Below are 22,508 nucleotides of genomic sequence, written 5' to 3' on the forward strand. Positions count from 1 at the left end.
TAACGTTTTAGGTTGATGGCCTTTCGTCAGAACTACAAGAAGTTAGAGGGGTAACAGGTTTTAAGGAAGTACAGAGCCATGGAAAGGGGGGGGAGAGGGGAAGAAAAAACAAAAGGGAAGGTCTGTGATAGGGTGGAGGGCAGAGTGATCAAATTACAAAAGGGATTATGGTCTGGGATCATACCTAGCACATAGATGGCTGTGGTTGTTGGAGGCCAATCATCTCAGCCCCAGGACATCGCTGCAGGAGTTCCTCAGGGCAGTGTCCTAGGCCTAACCATCTTCAGCTGCTTCATCAATGACCTTCCCTCCATCATAAGGTCCGAAGTGGGGATCTTCGCTGATGATTGCACAGTGTTCAGCTCCATTCGCAACTCCTCGGATAATGAAGCAGTCCGTGTCCGCATGCAGCAAGACCTGGGCAACATTCAAGCTTGGGTTGATTAGTGACAAGTAACATTCGCGCTACACAAGTACCAGGCAATGACCATTCCCAACAAGAGAAAGTCTAACCACCTCCCCTTGACACTCAACGGCATTATCATCATTGAATCCCCCACCATCAGCATCCTGGAGGTCACCATTGACCAGAGACTAAATACTGTGGCTATAAAAGCAGGTCAGAGGCTGGGCATTCTGCGGCGAGTGTTTCACCTCCTGACTTCCCAAAGTCAGGACTGTGATGGAATACTCTCCACTTGCCTGGATGAGTGCAGCTCCAACAACACTCGAGAAACCCAACACCATCCAGGACAAAGCAGTCCACGTGACTGGCACCTTATCCACCACCTTAAACATTCACTCCCTCCACTACCGACACACCATGTCTGCAGTGTGTACCGTCTATAAGATGCACTGCAGTAACTCGCCAAGACTTCTTTGACAGCACCTCCCAAACCCATGACTTCTACCACCTAGAAGGGCAGCAGGGGCATGGGAACACCACCACCCGCAAGTTCCCGTCCAAGTCACACACCATCCTGACTTGGAAATATATCAGGGTTCCTTCATCGTTGCTGGGTCAAATCCTTGAGCTCCCTCCCTAACAGCACTGTGGGAGCACCTTCACCACACGGACTGCAGCGGTTCAAGGGCAATTATGGAGGGGCAATAAATGTTGGCCTTGTCAGCAACACCCACATCCCAAGAATGAATAAAAAAAGTGCGAGGCTAAAGGGTGTGGTAATAGGACAAGTAAGGAAATAAAAGGTGGGTCTAGAGGAGCTGTAAATGGCAACAGCAAAACCATTACCAGCACCTGCTGTCTGAAAAAGTGGGAGCAGTGGTTATGATCTGAAATTGTTGAACTCAATGCAAATAATCTATACCGCTTCACAAAGTAGGGTAAATTTTGCGAGACCCAAACTACCACAGGGTCTTGCTCACTGGTACCTCCTGCTTTTGCTGGGGCGTGGCATTCAGCCGCCCTCTATTGGTGGGCCTCCTACGCTACAGCATCACAGACAGCAGTGCTGCCCACACAGCTCCACTATACCATTGTCCACCATCACAACTTCTCCTCGTAGAACGCGCTGGGGCCCTTTAAGAGCTGCTGCCTTGGTACAGAGTGTGTTCTCGATAATACCTTTTGCTTTGCCTGTATCTCACCCTGGGCCTTCAATTGCAGAATGTAGCGGGGGCCCCTGTCTCACAGGTACGTGCAGTACTAATTTTGCCTGGACTGTAAAATCAGGGCTGGTGTGTCTGTGTTTAGGGACATTTGTCCAGTTTAAAGTCCCTTTATTTATTTAATCAACGGAAAGAAATGTGTTTGATTCCGAGAGAAAACACTGGGCAAAAGCCCTGAAATTTGTGAAACCCTTCTTCCAGCACAGAGTCTCCCTCGATGGGAGTGTAAAATTGGAGAATCCGGGCTCAGAGGCCTTTAATGGCCAGAAAGTTGGGAGTCGCACAGATAATGGCCCTGAATTTCCGATCGGCGGATGCCTCCAATCAGAAAAAATGCTACAAACCTACCTGCTGATACCGAGGCTTGCGATCCTGGGCCTCTCCTCTTCGAAATGCACAGAGGCCCACGTATCCCAGGGACGCATGCGGTTCGCAAGAGTACTATAAGAGTGAGGCCTGCGATTGTGAGCCTCTGACTCTCTCCAATATAGATGTCTAGAAAGAGCCTGTATTTATGACCTTGGGGCATTTCAAAGCACTTTACAGCCAAAGAATTATTTTCAAACTTGAAATAAAAATGTAAAACTTATCTGCCTGTGCCTCTTCTGTGTCATGATCCCCCTCCTGGCAAGGTTGGGGAGGGGTGGGGGGGGAAGCTGATACTGCTCCGCCCTCTCAGGCCTCAGCCTAAATTAGCAGATCGGCTCCTCAAAAGAGCAGGTTAACAGCAGGACAGGGTTGCTAGGCAACTTCCTAGGCAATGTGTTTGGAAGGGGTACGTCACTCCTCTCATTTTAACTGCCCCTCTCCCCTGCCCGGCTACCATCGGGTGAGGGGAGTTAAATTTGGGGCCAAATGTCTCCATTAATTAATCCTGCCCAACAGCCCTCCATAGACAACACACCCCTTCACCCATCAGTCGCCAGGACTAAATGGAATACTTTATCATTTCAATATACATGGCAGATGATGGGAGACTTCACAACTGTGCCTGGCTTCACCTATTACAAGTACAAAAAGCCACTTGCGCAAAATGCTTTCATCAGAAGTTCGTCAAGGGTCAAGGCACATTCCAGCACTGGAGCCCATAATCTAGGCTGACACTTCACTGCAGTACTAAGGGAGTGCTGCGCTGTCAGAGGTGCTGTCGTTTGGATAAGTCGTTAAACAGAGATCCTGTCTGCCTGTTCAGGTGGAGGTAAAAGATCCCACGGCACTATTCAAAGAGGAGCTGGGTAATTGTCCCAGTGTCCTGGCCAATATTTATCCCTCAACTCACACCAGCAAAACAGATTGGGGGGAAAATTCGTTAGCGACCATTTTGGGTCGCTAACATCCATTGGGCGCTAAATTTAGCACCCGGCGAAAAATAGCGCCGGCGATCGCTAACTTCAGTTTTAACACCCCAAGAGTGAGGTGGAGCGCTAATTCAAGTGCTCCACTTCCTTCTTAGAGCGCTAACCCCAAATATCGGGGCGGTGCGTTCTGCAGCGTTGCGCACTGGGCCATGTAGTGCTGCCGCATGGAAGGGCTCCTCCCCTCACCCGATGGCAGCCGGGCAGGGGAGAGGGGCAATTTAAATGAGAGTAGTGACGTACCCCTTCCAAACACGTTACCTAGGAAGTTGCCTAGTATTATGTCCGTGTGTAATTGAGACACGGACTGCAGGAGTTGGTTACAACAGGTCTTTACTGAGTGGGGACAAACTGGAACTAACTATGCAAAGTTACTACACAGGCTTATATACAGGGGTGGTCACTACTGGTACTGCAGTATACAGGGGCTACAGAATATAGTTCCTTCTGCAAAGTACATACACTACAATTCCTCCCCTTTTAGCTAAACAGTACATAACATTCGATTAATAATTAAATAACATATTTACAATTACAGTTGTCATATACATTAGCTGAAGTTAAGCAATTATAAGTTCAGTCTTTGAGGAGGCTTCCTGATTCTGTCTGGATAACGCCTCTTTGGGGTATCAGGTTCTTCTGGCAGAGTTGATTCGGAATCAACGTCGTTGTTGGGTTCGTCTGCTTCCAATATTCCCGATTCTGAGGTAGATGCAATTGGTACTTCGGTTTCATCACCAGGTGTATCGGATCGTGGTGTGGAATTGACGTTTTCCAGTGACTCTAGAATCTGATCAGCATGGCGTCTTACAATGCTCTCTCCAACGTCCACGGTATACATTAGAGGTCCTTGCCGTGTACAGATCGTTCCTGGCTGCCATTTCTCTGTGCGGTAGTCCCGGGCCAAAACTGGTTGACCTATCTTAAAACTCCTGGTCGGCCTTTCATTCATATTCTGAAACTGCCTGTTCTCCACATCTCTTCTGATGTTTGGCTTAACCAAATCCAAGCGGCATTGTAGTCTTCGATTGAAGAACATCATGGCTGGGGTTTGGTTGGTAACCGCATGTGTCGCATTTCGGTAGGCAAACAAGAAGTTATCCACCTTGTGTTGTAGGGGTATGTCTTCATTACACATTGCCTTGAAAGCCTTCTTGAATGTTTGAACGAACCTCTCAGCCAATCCATTGGTGGCTGGATGATATGGGGCGGATGTGTAATGTTTAACACCATTGTCCTTTAAGAACCTCCGGAACTCTTCAGACACAAACTGTGGTCCATTGTCGGAGCAAATCTGTTCAGGCAGCCCATTTCTGGCGAATATGGTTCGTAAGACTGTGATAGTTTTTTCTGTGGTGGTTGAGGACATTTTTATTACCTCTGGCCGCTTTGAATGTGCATCCACCGCAATTAAAAACATCGAGTCCATAAATGGACCAGCAAAATCAATGTGCACCCTGTGGTAAACCACTGTTAACCTGTACATGCCTGTGTGGTAAACCACTGTTAACCCTGTACAAGTCCAGGCATGTCTCAGCCCCTGGCTCCACCCCTAAGCCCGGGTATAAAGGTGACTCACCACCCTTCCCCCAGGAGCTCTTAGGATGGATTCACTAGCAGAGGCATGCTCTAGTTCTTAGTCAATAAAAGCCTACTTCATATAAATCCATTTCGTAGTCTTTGGTATTGTTGATAGCGCATCAATTTTATTGACTAATTTTCAACATGGAGCAAATCTTGAAGCCGGAACGTTTAGACCTGGATCCTCAAGCAGCAGATGCAGCCAATAACTTTGAACACTGGCTGAGCTGTTTCGAAGCCTTCCTGGAGGCCTCCAGCACTACTGTCACTACAGATGACGCGAAATGGCTTGTCTTGAACTCACGGGTGAGCCACCGAGTCTACTCGATCATCCGAGACGCCACTACTTACGCGGCCGCTATCGCGACGCTAAAGGAACAATACGTGAGGCCTGTTAACGAGGCCTACGCCAGACACCTCCTGGCTACCCGAAAACAGCGCCCCGGGGAATCGGGCGCTGAATATTTACTGGCACTGAGAGTCCTCGGCCAGGACTGTAATTGCAAAGCGGTGACGGCCAAGGAATGCACGGAAGACCTGATCCGAGACGCCTACGTAGCCGGCATCAGGTCCAACTATACTCGGCAGAGGCTGCTGGAACAGAGGGGGCTCGACCTGCAGAAGACGGTGGCCCTCGCTAACTCGTTAGACGTGGCCCTCCAGAACATGGAAGCCTACCCCCCTGACCGGATGGCCACGTGGATGCCACGGGAGCAGCCATCTTGGTACCCGGTAAGGCCACAAGCGGCCAGCAGCCCAACTACAGCTGCAATGACCAGAGGCCAGAAATGCTACTTCTGCGGCCAGGCCAAGCACCCCAGACAGCAATGCTCAGCAAAGGACGCGACCTGCTCCAAATGCGGCAAGAAAGGCCACTACGCGAGAGTGTGCAAGGCGAAATCGACCCCCAATTCCAGCAGCGCCGCGTGTGAACCGTACAGGCCGCCATTTTGGACACCACCAGCCGAGGGGGAGCCGCCATCTTGGACACCATCTCGGGACCAGGCCCTCGGCGCGGGCGAATACTACAGCGACCCACCAACCTCGACGATGGCCTCTATCACCCTGGACCAATCTAGGCCCCATCAACTAGCCAGGTCCATGATGAACGTAAAGGTAAATGGCCATGCCACAAATTGCCTTTTCGACTGCGGAAGCACGGAGAGCTTCATCCACCCCGACACGGTGCGACGCTACTCCCTATCGGTTATGCGCACACGCCACCAGGTCTTTATGGCCTCAAAGTCCCATACGGCGGACGTCGGCGGCTACTGTGTAGCGACTCTGACAGTGAACGGCGTGGAGTACAGAGAGTTTAAATTCCTCGTCCTGCCACAGCTCTGCGCTCCCGTACTGCTAGGATTAGACTTCAAGTGCCATCTGGAGAGCGTCACGATGGCATATGGCGGGCCCCTGCCCCCACTTACAGTCTGCAGCCAGCAGAATTTAAACACGGCGCCGCGCAAAGTATGCAGCCTGTCCACCCTGAAGGTCAAACCCCCCCCGTTGTTCGCTAACCTCACCAAAGACTGCAAGCCAATTGCTACTAAAAGCAGGCGGTACAGTGCCGGGGATAGGAGCTTTATTAAATCAGAAGTACAAAGACTCCTGAGGGAAGGGATTATCGAGGGCAACACCAGCCCATGGCGAGCCCAAGTGGTGGTAGTAAAGACCGGCGAAAAACAGCGCCTGGTTATTGATTACAGCCAGACGATCAATCGATACACGCAATTAGACGCATACCCACTTCCCCGCATATCTGACATGGTCAACCAGATAGCACAATATCGGGTATTCTCGACGATTGATCTGAAGTCGGCATACCACCAGCTCCCCATCAGGCCTGAGGACCGCCAGTACACGGCCTTCAAGGCTGACGGTCGCCTCTACCACTTCCTCCGAGTCCCCTTCGGCGTCACCAACGGGGTCTCGGTCTTCCAAAGGGAGATGGACCGGATGGTTGACCAGAACGCGCTGCAGGCCACCTTCCCCTATCTAGACAACGTCACCATCTGCAGCCATGACCGGCAGGACCACGACGCCAACCTAGAAAAATTCCTCCGTATGGCCCAATGGCTGAATCTGACATACAACAGAGAAAAATGTATGTTCCGCACCGCGCGCCTCGCTATTCTTGGCTGCGTGGTGGAAAACAGAGTCATCGGCCCCGACCCCGACCGAATGCGCCCCCTCCTGGAACTACCCCCCCCCCCCCACTGCCTAAAAGCCCTGAAGAGATGCCTAGGGTTCTTCTCTTACTACGCCCAGTGGGTGCCCAACTATGCGGACAAAGCCCGGCCCCTCATCAAGTCAACCTCCTTCCCCCTGATGGCAGAGGACCGTGCGGCCTTCACCCACATAAAAGAGGACATTGCGAAGGCCACAATGCACGCAGTGGATGAGTCCATCCCTTTCCAAGTGGAGAGCGATGCATCCGACTTCGCCCTAGCCGCAACCCTTAACCAGGCGGGGAGACCCGTGGCCTTCTTTTCACGGACCCTCCAGGGCCCCGAAATTCGACACTCCTCAGTCGAGAAGGAGGCCCAGGCGATAGTGGAGGCTGTACGGCACTGGAGGCATTACCTGGCCGGTAAACGTTTCACCCTGCTCACTGACCAACGGTCAGTAGCATTTATGTTTAACAACAGACAAAGGGGGAAAATCAAAAATGATAAGATATTGCGGTGGAGGATCGAGTTATCCACCTACAACTACGATATCTTATACCGGCCCGGGAAACTTAATGAGCCCCCAGACGCCCTATCCCGTGGGACATGTGCCAACGCACAAGTCGATAGGCTACGGACCCTCCACAATGATCTCTGCCACCCGGGGGTCACCAGGTTCTTCCACTTTATTAAAGCTCGCAACCTGCCTTACTCCATCGAGGAGGTCAGGACCATGACCAGGAACTGCCAGGTCTGCGCCGAATGCAAACCGCATTTTTATAGGCCAGACAGGGCATACCTGATTAAAGCCACCCGCCCCTTTGAACGTCTCAGCGTCGATTTCAAGGGGCCCCTTCCCTCCTCTGACCGCAACACGTACTTCCTCAATATTATTGACGAGTACTCCCGTTTCCCCTTCGCCATCCCCTGCCCAGACATGACCAGCGCCACAGTCATCAGGTGCCTCCACGACCTGTTCGCCATATTTGGCTTCCCCAATTACATCCACAGCGACAGGGGCTCGTCGTTCATGAGCGACGAGCTGCGCCAGTACCTGCTCGAGAAGGGCATAGCCACGAGCAGGACTACCAGCTACAACCCCCGGGGTAACGGACAGGTAGAGAGGGAGAACGCAACGGTGTGGAAGACCGCCATGCTCGCCCTAAAATCCAAGGGCCTCCCAATCTCCCGCTGGCAAGATGTCCTCCCTGATGCGCTCCACTCCATACGATCACTGCTCTGTACTGCCACAAACGCCACCCCTCACAAGAAGATGTTCGTCTTCCCCAGGAAATCCACCTCGGGGACATCACTACCGCCATGGCTGACGTCTCTGGGACCCGTCCTGCTCAGGAAACACGTGAGGAGCCATAAGACGGACCCCCTGATCGAAAAGGTTCACCTCCTCCACGCCAACCCACAGTACGCCTACGTGGCGTATCCTGACGGGCGGGAGGACACAGTCTCAATTCGAGACCTCGCACCCTCAGGTACCACCCGAAACACCATCGATCACCATCCACTACCTCCACCCACCACCACTACCCACGATGCACCACCGGGGTGTCTACCACGAACTGACGACATGCCAGTCCCATCCCTACCCCGAGAGGACGACACGCCAGTGCTCCGTCCCACGCGAGAAGCGGCCGCGGGCAAAGAACCGCCGCAACCAGCACCACGAAGATCATTACGGCAGACAAGACCCCCGGAGAGACTTTCGTATACGAACTTTTGAAACGCTTCACCCCGTCGGACTCTTTTTTAAACGAGGGGTGAATGTGGTAAACCACTGTTAACCTGTACATGCCAGTGTGGTAAACCACTGTTAACCCTGTACAAGTCCAGGCATGTCTCAGCCCCTGGCTCCACCCCTAAGCCCGGGTATAAAGGTGACTCACCACCCTTCCCCCGGGAGCTCTTAGGATGGATTCACTAGCAGAGGCAAGCTCTAGTTCTTAGTCAATAAAAGCCTACTTCATATAAGTCCATTTCGTAGTCTTTGGTATTGTTGATAGCGCATCACACCCTTTGCCATGGAGATGAGGGACACTCCCATGGATGTAGAGGGGCTTGTGGTGGGGCGTTTTGGACCTTCTGGCATCCTGTACCGCTCTTGGTCATCTCTTCGATTTCCCTATCTATTCCCAGCCACCACACAAACGCTCTGGCTAAGTTCTTCATTTTTACCCCTCCCAGATGACCCTCATGAAGCTCATTGAGCACTCTATCCTTCAATTTGGGTGGAATTACTACTCTGGATCCACACATCAAGGATCCTCTGCACACTGACAGCTGTTCTCTTCTCAGCGAGAATGCTGGCAACAATGGTTCGCCATGTGCTGGCCATCCCTTCACCGTTAAATCATAGACCCAGGAGAGTGTCGGGTCATTTTGTGTTTCCTTTTCTATGTTTGCATTCGTCACAGGTAGACATTCGACTATGGTCGAGTGGAATATCTCCACTGGATCCACTGCAGGTGCTTCTTCCACCGTCGGCAACGGTAGGCGCGACAATCCATCAGCATTCCCATGCTGTTTAGTTCCTTTGTACTCGATGTCATATTGGTGTGCCCCTAGGAAAAGGGACCACCTCTGTAGCCGTTGTGCTGTCATTATCGGGACGCCCTTCTGAGGGTTGAAAATGGAGACAAGAGGTTGATGATCAGTTAGTAGAGTAAATTTCTGACCATGCAGGTAGTGATTGAACTTCTTCACCCCCCACACCAGGCTGAGGGCCTCTCTGTCAATCTGGGCATATTTACACTCGGCTGAAGTTAACGAGCGTGAGGCAAAAGCTATCGGCCTCTCTGAACCATCAAGGAATTTATGTGACAGTACCGCTCCAATGCCGTAGGGAGATGCATCACACGCCAGTCTTATCGGTACTGATGGGTTGTAGTGAGCCAATACTTCTCTTGAAGTGATTAGGTCTTTACTCTTCTGAAAGGCCCGCTTACATTCATCGCTCCATTTCCATGCTACTCCAGTTTGTAGTAGGGCGTTCAGTGGGTGCAGAATTGTGGACAAATTCGGCAAAAACTTATGGTAGTAATTCACCAATCCGAGGAATGACCTCAGTTGCGACACATTTTCAGGCGCTGGAGCCTTAACTACCACTTCAATTTTGTCAGGGGACTTATGTAACCCCTCTTCATCAAACACGTGGCCACAATACGATATCTGTTTCTTAAAAAACTCGCACTTGGGGTGATTGGCTCGTAGCCCATGTTCTCTTAGTCTAGTGAGCACCTGCTCTAGGTTGGCAAGGTGTTCACTGTCATCTTCACCTGTCACTAGGATGTCGTCCAAGTAACACTGAGTCCCCGGAATCCCTTGCAGGACTTGTTCCATCGCTCTTTGCCATATCGCCGGAGCTGATGCTACTCCGAATACCAGTCGATTATACTGGTAAAGACCTTTGTGAGTGTTTATCGTGAGATACTTCCTAGAGGATTCTTCAACCTCCATCTGCAAATATGCTTGTGCTAGGTCAATTTTTGTAAAACGCTTCCCTCCAGATAGTGAGGCGAAAATATCTTCTATCCTCGGGAGAGGATATTGTACTGTGTGAAGGACTGGGTTCACCGTCACCTTGAAGTCCCCACAGATGCGAACCTTCCTTGGCTGCTCAGACTTATTGTTTAACGTTTTCTTCATGACAGGAATGATGGGTGTCACCCACTCGCTCCAGTCTACCTTAGATAACACGCCTGCATTCTCCAGATTCTCCAGCTCTGCCTCGATGGCTGGGCGAATTGCATATGGTACCGGTCTTGCTCTGAAAAACTTGGGAATTGCATTCTCTTCTATTTTTATCGAGGCGGTTACACCTTTAAGAGTTCCCAGTTCTTGTTCAAATACCTCTTTGGCGTTAGCTAAGATTTTTGACAATCGTCCAGGTGTGACGTCGTCATCCTTTTTACCAGCCACCGTCAGTGCCTGAATGGAGTGCCAGTCTAAACTTATCTTTCTGATCCATTCATGTCCCAATAACGGTGGTCCACCATCTTGCAGTATGTACAGATACAATTTCTGTATTTCCTTGCCATTGTATTCGACAGGCACCCTTATTTTCCCTCTGGGGTATACTTTTTGCCCCGTATACGTCTTCAAGACAATGGATGTCTCTTTCAAGGTTATATGTGAGAATAGCCGCTCGTAGTCTTGTCGATTCATGACGGTCAGGGCTGATCCTGTATCCAATTCCATTTTGACTTGGGACCCTGCTATCGTGAGGGTGACCCAAATGGTTCGGTGATCCTCTTTTGCGATTACGTTGTGAAGTTTGAGACAGCTTAGTCTCTTGTTCCCGGATTCACTATCGCTCATCTGGTCTTCGGAACTACTGTCCGTCATCTTTTGCACTTTCCTGTACTGTTCCTTAGTAGTCTTTTTGTTGTCGTTAGTCTTCTTCCCAGACCTGCAAACTCGTGCAATGTGTCCCATCTTTCCGCATTGCCTGCATATTTTGTCCTTAACCAGCAGTCCTTCTGGTCATGGGTTGTTCTGCCGCAGCGATAACATTTTTCAAATCCCCGTGTCATTTCGTGGGTGCCGTATTCCTGTGGCTTTTGCTGTATTTCCGCAGCTCCCCTTGCTGCTGCTTCATACGATACTGCCACGCTGAAAGCCTTATCTAGCATCAGCTCTTTCTCTGAGAGTAACCTCTTCTGGGTTCCTTCATTCAGGAGTCCACAGACAAATTTGTCCCGTAGAGTATCTGTCAGTCCTGCTCCAAACTGGCAGTGCTTTGATAGCTTGCGCAGTTCCGTAAGATAATCAGCATTGCTCTCATCTTTATGCTGATTTCTCCTGTGGAATTTAAATCTTTCTGCTATCAGCAGCGGTGTAGGATTTGGGTGTTTCTGTAGCATATCAACAATTTCGTTAAAACTCTTCGCCATCGGTTTGGCTGGAGTAATCAGGTCCTGCAATAGGCCGTACGTTCTTGCGCCCATTAAGTTTAGTAGTACCGATGCTTTTTTCTCATTGGCTACTCTGTTTGCCTCGCAATATACTTCGACTCTTTCCACATACGTGGTCCAGTCTTCTATTGCATTATCGAAGGCAGTGATATTGCCAGTCTTCGGCATCTTGGAAATCTAAGATGGCGCCTCCCACGCTTTGCCTTCTTCCCCGATTTAACAAAATGGCGCCTCCCGCGCTTTCCGTCTTCTCCGCTGCTGCTAGCGCTGTTGCTGGCGTTTTATGCCTTGATGGCGACGCCCTATGGTCTTCGCGCACTTCCCCCCGCACTGCTGCTAACGCCGCTCTCCGCGGTTCCCGTGGCAAACTGCAGCTCCTCGCGGCTTTCTGCGCTTCTAATTTCTTTTATTTCCCCGTCGTCGGAGCAACCCTACGGGACACTTTCCTCCCTCTTCTCGGGTCTGTACGCTGCCCGGCTTCGTAGCACCGGCCGCGCCCTGTGTGCTCCACCCTCTCTCTCTCTCTCCTCTTCCCGACAACGCTGCTCGGCCCCATTGAAAAGCCACCCGATCGAGCTCTAGCCCGCCGCAGCCCAGGAAGGATCAGTGTACTACCTGCCACCAGCCCGATTAGCTGGAACACCATCGACAGGATAACCAAGCCCCGCTCTTGACAGCCTCTCCTGCAAATCTTCAACTCCGATGAATCAGAGGCGGTTGCCCACGGTCGACGCCCGTTTCTTCTGTTTGTTTTATTTTTTCTTTCTTTCTTCCTTCTGGCCTCGACCTCTGACAACTTCGCTTCAGGGATGGATCCCCATGAGGTGGTGCAGACTGCAGGTAAGTTCGGATCTGCTCGTCGCCAGTATTATGTCCGTGTGTAATTGAGACACGGACTGCAGGAGTTGGTTACAACAGGTCTTTACTGAGTGGAGACAAACTGGAACTAACTATGCAAAGTTACTACACAGGCTTATATACAGGGGTGGTCACTACTGGTACTGCAGTATACAGGGGCTGCAGAATATAGTTCCTTCTGCAAAGTACATACACTACACCTAGGAACCCTGTCCTGCTGTTAACCTGCTCTTTTGAGGAGGTGAGCAGGACACCGGACCTTGCTTAAATATACAAATCAGGGCCCAATGATGTCATTAGAAGCCGATCTGCTAATTTAGGCTGAGGCCTGAGAGGGGGGAGCAGTATCAGCTTACCCCCCCCCCGCCCCCCCCCCCCCCCCCATCAGGCCAACCCTGCCAGGAGGGGGATCATGACACAGAAGAGGCACAGGCAGATAAGTTTTACATTTTTATTTCAAGTTTCCTTGTGGACCAGGAGTGCTCCTCCTCCAAGCTCACAAGAAAGCCTTGGACGTCCCTTAGCCCGGGCTCCCCCCCAACCTCCCCGCCTCGCCCCGCCCTGCCCCGCCCCACCACTCCCGCTGGCCAGGTAGTGGACCTGGCTGGTTTTGGGTGGGACTCCAGTGAAAGTTATGGTAATAATGTCCCTGGACTACCCTATCTACAGTGTTCCTAGACGTACTTATAATAACCCTGAATCCTTCGATGCTAAATATTGTAGCTTGCTGCTTGATTACCTCTGGAGAATTGAAAAGTACTTAAGGTGATAGGCAAAAGAACCAATGGCGACATGAGGAAAAACAGTTCTACGCAGCGAGTGTTTAGGATCTGGAATGCACTGCCTGAAAGGGTGGTGGAGGCAGATTCAATCATGGCTTTCAAAAGGGAATTGGATAAGTACCTGAAGGAAAAAACATTTGCAGGGCTACAGGGAAAGGGCAGGGGAGTGGAAATAGCTGAAGGGCTCTTGCAGAGAGCCGGCACGGGCTCAACGGGCCGAATGGCCTCTTTCTGTGCTGTAACCATTCTATGATTCTATGATTTGTGCAACATAATGGAACAGTAGCATAGTGGTTATGTTACTGGACTAATAATCCAGAGGCCTGGATGAATAATCCAGCAATGTGAATTCAAATCCCACCGCGGAAGCTGTGGAATTTAAATTCAGTTAATTAAATAAATCTGGAATAAAAAGCTAGTATCAGTAATGGATTATTGTAAAAATTTACTAATGCTCTATAGGGAAGGAAATCTGCTTTCCTTACCTGGTCTGGCTTATATGTGACTCCAGACCCACAGCAATGTGGTTGACTCTTAACTAGTAATCCACTCAGTTATAACAAACCACGAAACAAACGTAAGAATAAAACCGGAAAGCCCACCTGGCATTGACCTCAGCACTGACTTTGGACACACCCTCACTAACATCTGGGGACTTGTGTCAAAATTGTGCCCAGACTAGTCAAGCAACAGCCTGACAGAATCATACTTTCTGCCAATGTCCCAGAATCCTCCATCACCATCCCTGGGTATGTCCTGATTGAAACATATAAGCTCCTGAGGAGGGTGGATGTGGAGAGGATGTTTCCTCTTGTGGGAGAATCTAGAACTAGGGGTCACTGTTTAAAAATAAGGGGTCGCCCATTTAAGACAGAGATGAGGAGAAATTTTTTCTCACAGATGGTTGAGAGTCTTTGGAACTCTCTTCCTCAGAGGGCGGTGGAAGCAGAGTCTTTGAATATTTTTAAGGACATAGTTGCCAGATTGGGCCTGCAGCAGGTGGTGAGAGAACCAACACAAGGGAAAAATCTACGTGATCTCGTCCTCACCAATCTAGCTGTCACAGAGGCATCTGTCCATGACAGTATTGGTAGCAGTGACCACCGCACAGTCCTTGTGGAGACAAAGTTTCATCTTCACACTGAGGACACCCTCCATCGTGTTGTGTGACACTACCATCATGCTAAATGGAATAGATTCAGAATAGATCTAGCAGCTCAAAACTGGACATCCATGAGGCGCTGTGGGCCATCAGCAGCAGCAGAATTGTATTCCACTACAATCTGTAAACTTATGGCCCAGCATATCCCTCACTCTACCATTACCATCAAGCCAGGGGACCAACCCTAGTTCAATGAGGAGTGTAGAAGAGCATGCCAGGAGCAGCACCAGGCGTACTTAAAAATGAGGTGCCAACCTGGGGGAAGTTGCAAAACAGGACTACATGCATGCTAAAAAATGGAAGCAGCATGCTATAGACAGAGCTAAGCGATCCCACTATCAATGGATCAGATCAAAGCTCTGATGCCACATCCAGTCATGAATGGTGGTGGACCATTAAACAACTGATGGGAGGTGGAGGCTCCATGAACATCCCCATCCTCAATGATGACGGAGCCCAGCACGCGAGTACAAAAGACAAGGCTGAAGCGTTTGCAACCATCTTCAGCCAGAAGTGCCGAGTGGATGACCCTCTCGGACTCCTCCTAAGGTCCCCACCATTACAGAAGCCAGTCTTCAGCCAATTCAATTCACTCCACGTGATAACAAGAAACGGCTGAGCGCACTGGATACAGCAAAGGTTATGGTCCCTGACAACATCCCAGCTGTCGTGCTGAAGACTTGTGCTCCAGAACTAGCTGCACCTCTAGCCAAGCTGTTCCAGTACAGCTACAACACTGGCATCTATCCGACAATGTGGAAAACTGCCCAGGTATGTTCTGTCCACAAAAAGCAGGATAAATTCAATCTGGCCAATTACCGCCCCATCAGTCTACTCTCAATCATCAGCAAAGTGATGGAAGGTGTCGTCGACAGTGCTATCAAGCAGCACTTACTCACCAATAAACTGCTCACTGATGCCCAGTTTGGGTTCCACCAGGACCACTCAGCTCCCGACCTCATTACAGCCTTGGTCCAAACATGGACAAAAGAGCTGAATTCCAGAGGTGAGATGAAAGTGACTGCCCTTGATATCAAGGCAGCATTTGACTGAGTGTGGCATCAAGGCGCGCTAGTAAAATTGAAGTCATAGGGAATCAGGGGAAAGACTCTCTACTGGCTGGAGTCAAACCTAGCACAAAGGACGATGGTTGTGGTTGTTGGAGGTCAATCAACTCAGCCCCAGGACATCGCTGCAGGAGTTCCTCAGGGCAGTGTCCTAGGCCCAACCATTTTCAGCTGCTTCATCAATGACCTCCCCTCCAACATAAGGTCAGAAATGGGGATGTTCGCTGATGATTGCACAGTGTTCAGTTCCATTCGCAACTCCTCAGATAATGAGGCAATGTGTGCCCGCATGCAGCAAGACCTGGATGACATTCAGGCTTGGGTTGATAAGTGGCAAGCAACATTCATACCACACAAGTGCCAGGAAATGACTGTCTCCAACAAGAGAGAGTTTAACCACCGCCCCTTGACATTCAACGGTATTACCATCGCCGAATCCCCCAACAGCAACATCCTGGGGGGTCTCCATTGACCAGAAACTTAACTGGACCAGCCACAAAAATACTGTGGCTACAAAATCAGGTCAGAGGCTGGGTATTCTGCAGTGAGTGTCTCACCTCCTGACTCCACAAAGCCTTTCCACCATCTACAAGGCACAAGTCAGGTGTATGATGGAATACTCTCCACTTGCCTGGATGAGTGCAGCTCCAACAACACTCAAGAAGCTCGACACCATCCAGGACAAAGCAGCCTGCTTGATTGGCACCCCATCCACCACCTTAAACATTCACTCCCTCCACCCCGGACACACCGTGGCTGCAGTGTGTACCATCTACAAGATGCACTGCAGCAACTCACCAAGGCTTCTTTAACAGCTCCTCCCAATCCCGTGACCGCTACCACCAAGGGCAGCAGGCGCATTGGAACACCATCACCTCCAAGTTCACTCCAAGCCACACACCATCCTGACTTGGGACTATATCGCTGTTCCTTCATAGTCGCTGGGTCAAAATCCTGGAACTCCCTCCCTAATAGCACTGTGGGAGTAGCTTCACCACGCGGATTGCAGCGGTTCAAGAAGGTGGCTCACCACCACCTTCTCAAGGGCAACTAGGGATGGGCAATAAATGCTGGCCTTGCCAGCGACGCCCACATCCCAGGAACGAATAAAAAAAGCATTTCCCCTTCAATAGGATATGGGGAGTCTATGGTAGAGCACATTGTACGTAGTATGTGGATAGATTGAGATTGATGGCTGAAATAGTCATTCTCATTCCATGCTCTTTCAACAGTCTTTTGAAGATGGTGCTGGTTGGTTTGCCATGTGACAAGATAGAGGTATATCAAAAGTCATAAGTTGGATCACGTCAATTGAGAACCCAAAAATTAATTCAACACTCATTTGTTGCTCTGTGGGACTGCAGCATATAGATATAATTTCCTCTCACGAATCTAGCGGTGGGTAACGTGACTGGCATCTAAAGATGATATACACAGGTTCATTCAAATTCTTTGACATTGTCATTTATGCTGCATATATCTTGCCAAAAATCCTGTATTGCAGTAAATCTGCTCTCTTAAAGTAATCAAGTAAGATTATACACCCTGGGCTTCCTTTTTGGGCTAGCAGACAAAAAAATAAAAAGAATGCTTGTCAATCAAAAAAGCTACTCTGTTCTACTTTCTGGCACTGATGCTCAGAACTATTGCAGTGGCTTTTTTCGAGGGGGACTATGTTAATGGTGCACTGGTCATAGCACTGCTGGTATTACTGGTGCCCATGGGTTCAATATTTCTCTATACATAATTAAACTTTCTATTATTCACTTTAGGCCAGCTGTATTTGCACAACAATCATAAACATTTCAACACTGTTAACTGATTTGGATGGCAAAATGAAATCCAGAAGCAGAATAATAAACAGTATGTGGTGAGGCTACGGTGCAGATGAGTTTTCTCCAGCTTCTTAGAACATTAAAGGTAGCTTTGTTCAGGTTGGATATAGGACAATAAACTGCCTGGAGAGAATTGCAAAATGCCAGTAACTCCTGAGGTGTAGAAGATGTCACAATTCACAAGAACACTTGGGTGCTCTTCTTCATAAATATGTACAGTCTTGCTAAATCGATCAACAAATTCCAGAATTTTTGCAATCAGTCTATTGTCGCATCTGGTTTGGTAGCTGGTTTCAAATGGATGGCAGGCTCATAGATGGTAGCATTAAAATTGAACTGCCTTAATACCAGATTTTATTTCAGGTCATGTTATAGGAAAACAGTGTACCCAGGATATACAACACAACGATAATGAAATTTATTTAATGAAAAGAAATATACTTGAAAAGGAAAAATTTACAGGGAAAGAGTAGGGGGAGTGGGACTAATTGGAGAGCTCTTGCAAAAAGCTGGCGCAGGCACGATGGGCCGAATGGCCTCCTTCTGTGCTATATCATTCTACGATTTTTTTTTTTATTCGTTCCTGGAATGTGGACGTCGCTGGCAAGGCCAGCATTTATTGCCCATTCCTAACTACCTTTGATTCTATGAATAAAGATTGAAGGAGAGGAGAGAGAGAGAAACGGAAGCCTGAAGATAATATTGGGCTGGATTTTCCAATCAGAGGCTTCCTGCGGGCGGATGCCCCCGATCAGAAAAAATCTACGAACTTACCTGCTGGCTCCGTAGGTCCCGAGACCTCCGCTCCTGGGCCTCTGCTCTACGAAATGCGCAGAGGCCCAGGTATCCCAGGGGCGCAAGCGTCCCTGGGATCACGTGGGCCATGGAGAACCAATCAAAGAAGGGAATCCCTCTTCACACTTTTGACAGGTCTCTCTGCACGGATCTGTCAAAAGTATAAATGGGGATCACTTAAAAAACACAGTTAAGCATTAAATAATCTTTTTTTTAAATCACGTATTCAAAATTAGTTAAAATTACATTAAATTAAATATTTTAAACAAAAATGTAATTTTTTTTTTTAATTAAAGTTTTTTATAGGGCTAAAATAAACTTACCATTTTTAAAAGTATTTTTTAATTATAAATGAATGAAAAAAATGTATTTTTAAATTTTTTAAAACTCATACGCTGGTAAAAGCAGGCCTTACATATGCTTTTACCAGGCGTAAGATTTTTTAAGGTTTTCAGCGGGCGGAGGTTGTGCAGAAAGCGGAACTCTACCCCCGCAGAGGCCCTTCTCCAGGGCAGGCGGAGGATCCGTCAAGAGAATTCTTAACAGATCGCAAGGGCCGGGTTTTAGCGCATGGGCTTCGCGCGTCTGAAACCGGCACTGGTGAGACCTCTACAGGTGCGTACACGCCTCGTACACACCCGTGGGGTTCGGAAAATCCGGCCCAATGTGAAAGAGAAGGGAGGGGGGAGAAAATGAAGTTTTAAAAGAGAGTTACCCATTCACAGTGGAGTGTGAGTGACAATGGCTTCCTTCACCTAGCCCCTCTCAGCCCAGCCTCCTCAGCATTGCTGGATAAGTGGCACCTCCCTCTCTTCAGTTATGTCCTCAATAGGTTTGGTCAATGAGCAACATTATGGGAGATCCACCAGTATTTCTAATAATAATAATAATAATAATTTCTTGAAAAGAAAGAAATTGCAGGTCTTTGGGGAAAGAGCAGGGGAGTGAGACTATTTGGATAGCTGGCCAGGCACGCTGGCCTCTTTCCGTGCTGTATGATTCAATGAATCTAGCAGTTGTAGTCCTTGGTTTGCACCATGTTTGTTGCTAACAACCATGGACGGATGGCAGCAGTAGGCACTGCAATTAAACCACTGTGCCACCACAGCAGGAAAGGGGAAATCAGCCATGCTGGAAAGTTCACATGCTGATGTGGGGTGAGCCCGAGATTGGACTCAGCTGCTGGGCTCCCATCGGCCTCTTGATGTTCAGACTCTCGCATGAAGCATGGTGCTCGACTGAGGTACATTGACAGCCATACCCCACTGTGACTCAGCGCCTTTGAGAGAAGAGGGAGAGAATAAAGGAAAAAAATATTAAGAAAAGCAAGATTTAAGAGCCTTCCACCCACCCACACACCCACACACTTTATTCAACTCTGATAGAGCTGTTTGAATGTGACAGCCTTTACAATTATGTGATAGAAATGTCAGCTACTAACATCTTGATGAATATATAATGATGCTGCTCCATTTTTACCGGAGGCAAAAAAAATCACTTTATATAACTATGGATATTGAATAGTGTGAAATCCTGGCAATTGCCCACTCAGTATTCAAATCTTAGTGCAGGCTGCGGAAATGGCACTTTAATAATGAAAAAAAAACATTTGTTAAAGCACCAAGTACAATGTTCTGATCAAATGAGATTGCTACAATACTGCTGTGATTTTCAGAACATGTATGAAACTCATTTAATTGGATTAGCAACGAACAGGAACAATAGGAATGAAATCTTTTGAAAATTTCTGTTTGCAATGAGAATGTAGGCCTTTACACCTTATATTGCAACTGTGGTTAATTCTCCCAGTGCCCCACATAACAGCAGTACAGCATAAACCATGGCCTGTATTTTCCGATGCCTACGGGTGTGGACGAGCTGTGTACACACCCGTAGGGACATCAGAAATGCGCATACGCTGAAAACCGGCATTTCCGATCTGTCAAGAATCGGACGCCTGCCCTGGAGAAGGGCCTCTGCGGGTGGATAGTTCCGCTTTCTGCAGAACCTCCGCCCACAGAAAACCCTTAGAAATCTTACGCCTGGTAAAAGCAGGCATAAGGCTTGCTTTTACCAGCATAAGAGTTGAAAAAAAGTTTTTAAAATAATTTTTTTTCACTCATTTATCATTTAAAAATACTTTAAAAAAAAGGTAAGTTTATTTTTAGCCCCGCAAAAAACTTTAATTATTTTTTTCAAAAAATAAATTTTTTGTTTAAAATATTTAATTTAATGTAATGTTAACTCATTTTAAAAACGTGATTTAAAAAAAAATTTATTTAATGTTTTCATGTCTTTTTGGGGTGATCTCCATTCATATATTTGACAGGTCTATCTGTCAAAAGTATGAAGGGAGATTGCCTTCTCCTATTGGCTGGCCTGGCCCACGTGATCCCAGGGACGTTTGCGAACCGCATGCGCCCCTGGGATACGTGGGCCCTGCGCATTTTGACATTCGAGAGGCCCAGCATTGGAAGTGTCCGGACCTCGGGAGCCCTCAGGTAAGTTGGTAGATTTTTTTCCGACAGGAGGCATCCGCACGCAGGAAGCCTCCTATCGGAAATTATGGGCCAATTTAAAAATAGCAGTCCAGATAGCTGCAGCCCCTGATTTGGAAGGACAATTAAGAAAGAGAGACTTGCAGCTTTCACAACCTCAGGACATCCCACAGCACTTTACAGCTAATGAAGTACTTTTTGAAGTGTAGTCACTGTTGTAATTTAGGAAATGTGGCAGCCAATTTGCGCACAGCAAGCTCACCAAAACAGCAATGTGATAATGTCCAGATAATCTGTTTTAGTGATGTTGGTTGAGGGATAAATATTGGCCAGGGCTCTGGGGAGAACTCTCCTGATCTTCTTCAGATTAGTGCCATGGGACTTTTATGTCCACCTGAGAGGGGAGATGGGGCCTCGGTTTAACGTCTCATCCAACAGTGCTGAACTCAGTCATGCACTGAACTGTCATCCTAGATTATGTGCTCAAGTCTCTGGAGTGGACTCAGAGGTGAGAGTGCTAACACTGAGCCACAGGTGACACCTAATTACTGCGATGACTTCAAATTTCATTGTTTGTCCGATGCCTGCATTTCTGAGGTCTCTCATTGACATCTGTGAAAGATCTCACCAGAATGACTCTCACGCCTTCTCTCTGTAGGTCAGGTTGGTTGCCTGTACTGATCTTACAAGGAAAGAGGAACATAATAAGTACTGAAATAAACTGGGTAATAGACATGGCACTTTCAAGTCCATTCCAAAGGTAAGTGTCTTGGCATTTGATTCAACCCCCGGTAATTAACTAAACCAACAGTTTCCAGCACTGCATAAACCAGATTCGGAGTGCTGAAAAACTAACCCAAACTACAGGAAACTTTGTGATATCCGGCACTGACGGGACCGAGCTGTTGCCGATCTATCAAAACTGCCGGACATACAAAGTTAATGTTGGAGCATACGGAGGTTTTCATCTCCCTATCTGACAACAAACACTGTTGCTTAGCAACAGCTTCTAAACAGTCGGCTGCAGCTGCAAGCGTCGCTAGCTGAAGCTGTTGCTATAGCTACAGACCTTGCAGTGCCTGACTGGGGGAAAAAAAAGCAACGAGAACTAAAAAAACTTATAGGAAACGGCTCCTGATTTTTGCCATTAGATCGAGTATTCCGGACATATAACCTCCGGATAAACCAAAGTTTCCTGTAGCAAACTTTCCGTTCAACAGACACCAGGCAAAGAATTCACAAACAGCGAGAAAATAGTCCCCTCCCTTGAATGGTCCATTATCCCTTAAAGATCAGGCATTTGAGGTTGAAGAGAGCGAGTGAGAAGGTTACAGAATTCCCTTTGATGTGAGACATTGAATGAAAAAGAGCTAATTAAATGCAGTTGGAGTGAACCGTGCTCTGTGGTTCTGATTATCTTTGGAAATTCTCTTTGAAAAGTCCCATGTGGACATAAATCAAGAGGACAAAAGAATATGATTGCAATAAACAGCATGCCACAATGGTTAGGGCTAATAGTGAGCATAAATAATAACAATACCAATAAGTAATTATCTGCATTACATATTGAACAGAGGGATAACTGGAAGCAAATTACAATCAGAGAGTTCACATGAAACCCAAAACCTAGAGAATCATATTTCACAAAGAAACACGTTCCTTCTAATGTAGAAATTGAATCGTTTTTGCTACTCCAAAGTAGCTTCCCATCTTCCATTTATTTTCCTTCTTTTAAGTGACATCTGCTCATTGTTGAAAGTAATGTTCAAATTTGGTTATTGTTTGATTATCCGGTTTGCCCATTGATTATCTTTTATGTTGTGCCTCCGCTAACTATTCCAAAAAGTTTT

The sequence above is a fragment of the Somniosus microcephalus genome, chromosome 2 (assembly GCF_052327205.1).
Source record: "Somniosus microcephalus isolate GS21.2 chromosome 2, FLI_Smic_1.0, whole genome shotgun sequence".
Classification (NCBI taxonomy): Eukaryota; Metazoa; Chordata; class Chondrichthyes; order Squaliformes; family Somniosidae; genus Somniosus; species Somniosus microcephalus.